This window comes from Pongo abelii, chromosome 5, assembly GCF_028885655.2.
Source record: "Pongo abelii isolate AG06213 chromosome 5, NHGRI_mPonAbe1-v2.0_pri, whole genome shotgun sequence".
In the NCBI taxonomy this organism is placed as follows: domain Eukaryota; kingdom Metazoa; phylum Chordata; class Mammalia; order Primates; family Hominidae; genus Pongo; species Pongo abelii.
This window is the reverse complement of record NC_071990.2, coordinates 33,157,740-33,166,363: the sequence shown is the minus strand read 5'-3', so window position 1 is coordinate 33,166,363 and position 8,624 is coordinate 33,157,740.

The following is an 8,624-nucleotide window of genomic DNA, read 5'->3' as shown; positions in this document are numbered from 1 at the left end:
TGAGTTGATTTGGAACACCTCCATGGTTTCTTCAGAAGGATCTTTGGAATTAGAGCATCTCTTCTGGAAGGTGTTAACAGAAGAAGTCAGTGGAAGGAAGTTAATCTCTATATTTTACCATTTTTATGTTTCATTTTCATTTTTTTCTATTCACTGTTTTTGTTTTTATTTTTGTTTGTTTGACAAAGCAAATTCCTTTTGAAATTCTAGTTTAGTCTAGGAATGGGGGGCTTTGGGCCTTGTCTATATCTTGGCAGTTTTATTTATTATTTTTATTTTATCTATTAATTTTTTTTCAAGACAGAGTTTTGCTCTTGTTGCCCAGGCTGGAGTGCAATGGCGTGATCTTGGCTTATTGCAACTTCTGCCTCCCGTGTTCAAGTGATTCTCCTGCCTCAGCCTCCCAAGTAGCTGAGATTACAGGCGTGCACCACCATGCCTGGCTAATTTTGTATTTTCTTAGTAGGGATGGGGTTTCACCATGTTGGTCAGGCTGGTCTCGATCTCCTGACCTCAAGTGATCCACCTGCCTCACACTCCCAAAGTGCTGGGATTACAGGCGTGAGCCACTGCACTAGGCCTATCTGGACAGTTTTAAAGGAGAAGCTGCAGATCTGAAGGGTCTAGTTCTAGTCACAGCAGTGGGAATCAAAATGACAGGATCCCAGAGAAAGGAAGTAGAGAGTTAGCTAACGGGACGGCTTCTAGTTTCTTTTCTAGGACAGGCTTTTCTCTGCCCTAACTTTGTAGGTTTTTTGTTTTATAGGAAAGGCTGTCCCCTTCCAGGTAAGGAATAGGGAAAAGTATATGTAGGTCTCCTAGGATCCAGAAAGTCAGAATACTATAGGTAGAAAGGGGAGTTCTTACACAGGGGAATGAGTGGTACTTGAAAGCAAGGTGGAAGAAGGGTAATGGTGGACCAATTGTAGGAGGATGAGGAGAAGAGAATGGATGCTGCATGAGGAGAATGGAATGTCAAACATAATGGATTGCCAAAAAAGGAGTGCGTGTGTGTGTGTGTGTGCACTTGAGCACATGTGAGAGAAAGAGAGGAAAAAAAGAGAAGGAGTGGAAGAGAGTAAGAGAGAGGGAGAAAAAGGGTGAGAGGAGAGAAGTGGAGTGGGAGAAAGAAGGAGAGAGATGTAGAGAGAGGAAGGGAGGGGACGGAGGGGACGGAGGGAAGAGAGAGATAGCTGGACTTTCGGGTTATACATAATCCAAGCTGCACAAAGAATTGTTTTCTCCCTTCAATGTCTTGTTGTTTTAAAAGCTGAACTTGGAGCTAGAATTGGTTTTAAAGGTCATCTAGTCCAACTCCCCTCCCATGAAAGAACTGGGCCTGTGTTAACAAGGGCACACACAGTGCAGGGAGTTCCTTCAACACTTGGGGCAGATAACAATATTTTAGAGAAATGCGTTGACCCCACATTTGAACTTCTCTTGACCATTAAAGACAATGAGAATAAATCTCAAATACACCACGGGAGGTGGTATCCTTGGCATTTTTTTTTTTTTCCCTGAGAGAGAGCTTGCTCCTAGGTTCCAGGTTCTCTTTGCCTCCCTACCCATGAACACATGCGTGTGAGAGAAACAGACAAGATTGACATTTAATCCCAACGTCTATTTATGAAAATTATCTTTAGGCCATTTTCTCAAGTTTTTCTGTTTCCAAAGTAAAATTGGGCAAATCAGATGACCAACGAGGGTGGAGTTCAACCCCATCCTCAAATCCTTTTTTTTTTTGGCTTGAGTGTCTGTCATTCCCAAGAGCCCCCCAACTGCCTTGAAGCAAGGCATGGGGGATTTCTCCATGGTGCTTCCTGCCACTACTTGGCCAGACCAGTCTCCAGGGATTTCAGAGAGTGGAGAGGCCCCAAACCTATAGAGACTACTCCCAGATGGGGGGCTCCTTGTTTCTCCAGACCCTTCCTCTTCCATTTCATATGAGGCTTCCAAGAGGCCCCTGGCCAAGCTGGTCTGGGGCAGGGAATAAAGAAATGGCTTTTATTGTATCACAGTCTCAACAGAAAACAGATGGCATACTCGAAATAGGACATTTCAAGGAAAGTTTATTTATTAGGAAAGTATTTATAAAGAAGTGGGTGGAGGATAGCTGTCACTACCCCAAGGTCCAAAGAGGCCAGGGACAGAAAGGGTTATCAGGACTCAGAAGGACAGCAAGCCCTGTACAGTCACCACCTTGCCAAGGGCAGTGCCCTTCAGTCAAGGGACACAACAGCTTAAGGTGACCTTGTAGGGAGGAAGCCAAGGGATTAGAAACACTGACCTCACTCTCCTCCTCCCTCTGCTCTTGGGCTGATGCTGGAAGCAAGAAGCAGCCAGGGAGCATGGGAGCCATTCAATGTCATGCAGGTCAGCACCTGAGGCAGACCCCAGGTGCAGAAGTATTGAGAGTGGGTCCAGAAGGACAGATGGAGGACAGGAAGTACATTCACAACAAGAAGGAAAAACGTCAATGTTGCGGGGTGGAGAGAGAGGTGCAAAATTTGGGCTTCTTTTGGCCTTGGACAACGACAAGCACATAGTAGCAACAGAAACTAAGTTTGTAGTTTCCTACTGGGGAGTTTGGGAGGACACTCACTTCTAGTTCTGTCTTCCCCACTTGAATTTTGATTGTGGTTATACTGAATTTATAGAAATTTGGGGTTAACTGACTTGTTTTTATTACTAAATCATAGCATGCAAAAACAGGATGTTTTCTCATTTATTGAAATCATTTTGTTTGCTCTTTATTATGGTTTTTAAATTTTACATTTTCATAGTAGTCTTGAGTATGCTCAGTTAATTCTTAGGCATGTTGTAGCTTTTGCTGCTATTGTGATTGGTATCTTATTGCAATTCTACTTTTGAATCAGTAATTTCTGATGTAGAAGAATGTATCTAATTTTAAAAAATTGTGGTAAAAAAAATAACATTTACCGTCTTAACCACTTTGAAGTGTACAGCTCAGCAGTGTTAAGTATATTCACATTTTTGTGCAACCAATCTCCAGAACTCTTTTTCACCTTGCAAAACCAGAACTCTACACCCATTAAACAACAACTCCTCATTTCTCTCTTCCTCTAGCCCCTGGCTACCTTCACTCTACTTTCTGCTTCTATGAATCTGACTACTTTAGATACCTTGTACAAGTGCAATCATGGAGTTTTTGTCTTTTGGCGATTGGCTTATTTCACTTAGCATAATGTCCTTAAAATTCATACTTGTTGCAGCATGTAAGAGTATTTCCTTCCTTTTTAGGCTGAATAATAAGCTATTGTATGTATATGCCATATTTTGCTTGCCCATTCATCTGTCTGTGGACATTTTTGTTGCTTCCACCTCTTGGCTGTCGAGAATAGTGCTGCTATGAATATGGGGGGAAAATATCTGCTTAAGTCCCTGCTTTCAATTCTTTTGCACTTATACCCAGAAGTGGGACTCTTGGGTCATATAGTAGTTTTATTACTGATCTTTTGAGGAAATGCCGTACTGTTTCCCATAGAAGTTACACATTTTACAATCCCACGAACATTGCATAGAAAGGTTCTAATGTCTCTACATCCTCACCAACACTTCTTTCTTCCCTCCCTCCCTTCCTTCCTTCCTTCCTTCCTTCTTTCCTTTCCTCCTTCATTTGCTCCCTCCTTCATTCCCTCCCTTCTTTTTCCTTTCATTTTTATAGTAGCCATGCTAATGAGTGTTAGATGATGTTAGGGTTTTAATTTGCACTTCTCTAATAATAAGTAATGCTAAGCATCTTTTCATATGTGTGTTTGCCACTTGTATATCATCTTTGGAAAAATGTCTATTGAAGTTTATTGCCCCCTTTTTAACTGTTTGTATAAACCATTATTGTTGGGTTTTATGAGTTCTTTATATATTCTGGATATTAACCCTTTATTGGATATATGGTATTCAAATACTGATACATGATTTTCAAATATTAGAAATTAATCAATTTTTGTAGGTTGATCTTATATGGAACAACCTTGCTGGATTCTCTTATTGGTTTTAGTGGGGTTTTTGTTGTTGTTGTTGTTGTTATTGATATTCTCTCTGTCTCTCTCTTTTTCCAGGTAGATAATAGTATCATCTGTGAGCATTGAGTTTTGTGTTTTCCCTCTTAATCCTTAGTGTTTTATTTTTCATGTTGTTGACTAGGATCTTCAGTGCTGTGTCAAACAGTAGGGTGATAATGAGCATTACTCTTAAAGGAAATAAACCTAAATATTCTCCATTAAGTATAAATTTTGCTGTATATTGTAGATTCACATGCAGTGGTAAGAAATAATAAAAACAATCCTGTGTATCCTTTACCCGGTTTCCCTCGATGGTAACATTTTGCAAAACTATGGTACAATATCACAATTAGGAAACATGGATACAGCCACAATACAGAACACTTCTATGATCACAAGGATTCTTCACCTTGAGCTTTTCTAGACACACCCACTTCCCTACCATCCCATACCCTCCTTAATGTCTAGCAATCACTAATCTGTTATCCATTTCTATGACTTTGTCACTTCAAGACAAATTTTTTTTTGTCATTTTAAGACAAATGATTAATAAATGGAAACATATAGTATATACACTTTTGGGATTGACTTTTCTCTCAGTGTATTTCTCTGGAGATCATACAAGGTTGTTGCATATATCAATAATTTATTATTGCCTAGTTGTATTATATGGTATGGGTATAGCACAGTTAGTTTAGCCATCTGTCCATTGAAGACATCTGGGTTGTTTCCAGATTTGGCTGATATGAATATAAGTTTTTGTGTGGACATAAGTCTTAATTTCTCTGGAGCAAATGCCCAGGAGTGTACCTGCTGAATTGTACAGTGGTTGCATTTTTAGTTTTTTAAATAAACTGTCAAAGTGTTTTCCAGAGTGGTTGCACCAGCAATGTGTGAGTGATTGTTTTACTGCATCCTCACAGGGATTTGGTATTGTCACTATTTTTTTATTTTTTTGAGACAGAGTCTTGCACTGTTGCCCAGGCTGGAGTGCAGTGGTGTGATCTCAGCTCACTGCAAGCTCCACCTCCCGGGTTCACGCCATTCTCCTGCCTCAGCCTCCTGAGTAGCTGGGACTACAGGCGTCCACCGCCACGCCTGGCTAATTTTTTGTATTTTTAGTAGAGATGGGGTTTCACCCTGTTAGTCAGGATGGTCTCAATCTCCTGACCTCATGATCTGCCCGTCTCGGCCTCCCAAAGTGCTGGGATTACAGGCGAGAACCACTGCGCCCGGCTTATTGTCACTGTTTTTTATTTCAGCCATTCTAATATGTGTGTAGTGAGATCTCATTGTGGTTTTAATTTGCGTTTCCTTAATGGCTAATGATATTGAACATCTTTTCATGTGCTTATTTGCCATCTGTATATCCTTTTAATGAAATGTCTCTTCATGAATTTTTCCCATTTTCTAATTATTTTTTTTTTAAACTGTTGATTTTATTTTCTTTTTTTTCTGAGGTGGAGTCTTACTCTGTCGCTCAGGCTGGAGTGCAGTGGCATGACCTCGGCTCACCGCAACTTCTACCTCCTGGGATTACAGGAGTGTGCCACAACGCCCAGCTAATTTTTTGTATTTTTAGTAGAGATAGAGTTTCACCATGTTGGCTAGGCTGGTCTCAAACTCCTGACCTCAAGTCATCCACTTGCCTCAGCCTCCCAAAGTGCTGGGATTACAGGCATGAGCCAGGGGGCCTGGCCTGAGTTTTGATAACTTGTCATATATTCTAGATACTAGTCCTTTGTTGGATACGTGATTTGCAAATATTTTCTTCCATTATGTAGCTTGCCTTTTCATTTCTTTACAAGTCTTACACAGAGCAACAGTTTTTAATTTTAATTAGGTCTAATATATCCATTTTTTCATTTTACAGATCATGTTTTTGGTGTCAAATCTAAGAACTTGTTGCCCAGATCTAGATTCAGAAGATTTTCCCCTATCTTATTCTAAAAGTTTTATAGTTTTACATTTTGCATAGAAGTTTGTAATCCATATTGAGTCAATTTTTGCAGAAGGTATGAGTCTTAGATTAAACTGCTGCTCCTCCTTCTTTTCCTCCTTGTTGTTTTTCTCTCCTCCTATGGTCCCTGGATGTTCAATTGTTCCAGCACCATTTATGTTTTTCCGATGTCTACAGGGTGTGTAGGGATATTCCCTGTGGACATTTCTATCTTCTTTCTTTTTTTCTTTGTCAGTGTAATCTGCTAGAGATTCATCAGTTGACTCATCTTTTCAAAGAAGCAACTTTTTGTGTCTCACTCTGTGGCCCAGGCTGGAGTGCAGTGGTGCAGTCTCAGCTCACTACAACCTCCGCCTCCCGGGCTCAAGTGATTCTCCTGCCTCAGCCTTCCAAGTAGCTGGGACTACAAGTGCCTGCCGCCACATTTGGCTAATTTTTTGTAATTTTAGTAGAAGCAGTGTTTCACCATGTTGGGCAGGCTGGTCTCTAACTCCTGAGCTCAAGTGATCCACCTGCCTTGGCCTCCCAAACTATTGGGATTACAGGCATGAGCCACAGTGCTCGGCCTTCCTTTCTTCTTTGAATGTATTTTGATCTTCTTTTTCTGGGCTCTTGAGATGAGAGTTTGGATTATTAATTTGAGTACTTTTTTTTTTTTTTTTTAAGAGACAAGGTCTCCTTATGTTGCCCAGGCTGGCCTCGAACTACTGGGCTCAAGTGATCCTTTCATGCCTCAGCCTCCCAAGTAGCACCCAGTTTTTCTTCTTTTTAATGTGTGCATTTAATGCTATAAATTTCCCTTTCAGCACTGGTTTAGCTGTGTCCTATAATGTTTTTTATTATTTTGAAAATATTTTGTGGGTTCATGGTAGGTGTATATGTTTACGGGGTACATGAGATGTTTTGATACATGCCTGGAATGTGAAATAACCACATCATGGAGAATGGGGTAGCCATTCCCTCAAGCATTTATCCTTTGAGTTACAAACAATTCAATTACATTCTTTATTTAAAAATATACAATTAAGTTATTTCTGACTATAGTCACTCTATTGTGCTATCAAATAGTAGGTCATATTCATTCTTTCTATTTTTTTGTATGCAATAACCAACCCCACCTCCCCACTCAGCTATCCACTACCTTTCCCAGGCTCTGGTAACCATCCTTCTACTCACTATGTCCATTAGTTCAATTATTTTGATTTTTAGATCCCACAAATAAATGAGAACATGTGATGTTTGTCTTTCTGTACCTGGCTTATTTCACTTAACATAATGATCTCAAGTTCCATCTATGTTGTTGCAAATAACTGGATATCATTCTTTTTTCTAGCTAAATAGTACTCCATTGTATGTATGTACCACATTTTCTTTATCCATTCATCTGTCGATAGACACTTAGGTTGCTCTGAAGTCTTAGCTATTGTAAACAATGCTGCAATTAACATAGGAGTGCAGATATCTCTTTGAAATACTAACTTTCTTTCTTTCGGGTATATTCCCAGCAGTGGGATTGCTGGATCATATGGTAGCTCAATTTTAATTTTTTTGGAGGAACTTCCAAGCTGTTCTCCATAGTGGTTGTACTAATTTATATTCCTGCCAACAGTGTACAAAGCCTTCTCCACATACTCACCAGTACTTGTTATTGCCTGTCTTTTGGATACAAACCATTTTTTTTTTTGAGACAGAGTCTCACTCAGTTGCCCAGGCTGGAGTGCAGTGGCCCAATCTCTGCTCACTGCAACCTCCATCTCCCAGGTTCAAGCTATTTTTCTGCCTCAGCCTCCCAAGAAGCTGGGAATACAGGCATGTCCCACTATGCCCAGCTAATTTTTGTATTTTTAGTAGAGACAGGGTTTCACCATATTGGCCAGGCTGGTCTTGAACTCCTGACCTCAGGTGATCTGCCTGCCTCGGCCTCCCTCAGTGCTGGGATTACACATGTGAGCCACCGTGTCCAGCCTGGATACAAGCTATTTTAACTGAAGTGAGATTATATCTCATTGAACTTTTGATTTGCATTTCTCTGATGATTCATAATGTTGAGCACCTTTCATAAGCCTGACTGCCATTTGTATGTCTTCTTTTGAGAAATGTCTATTCAGATCAGCTCATTTTTTGTTTGGACTATTAGACTCTTTTTTCCTATAGAGTTGTCTGAACTCCTTATATATTTTAGTTATTAATCCTTTGTTAGAGGGGTAGTTTGCAAATATCTTCTCTCATTCTGTGGGTTGTCTGTCCTAGAAATTTTTGATATGTTGTATTCTTATTTTCTTTCAATTCAGTGTATTTTTAAATTTCCTTTGAGATTTATTTTTTTGACTCGTAGATTATTTAAAAGTGTTTGCTTAGTTTCTTGACTTTCCTCGGTCATCTTTCTATTATTTATTTCTAGTTTGATTCCAATGTAGTCAGAGAACACATTCTGTATAATTTAAATTCTTTTTTTTATTTAGAAATAAATAATTTAAATTCTTTTTTTTTAATTTTTTTATTCGGAAAAGAAAAACAACAAAAAAGAACCAATGTGTATTCTGCTATTGATGGGTGGAGTGTCCTATAAATGTGGATTTGATCCTGTCGGTTAATGGCGTTATTGAGCTCTTCTATATCTTCGCTGATTTTCTTTCTAGGTT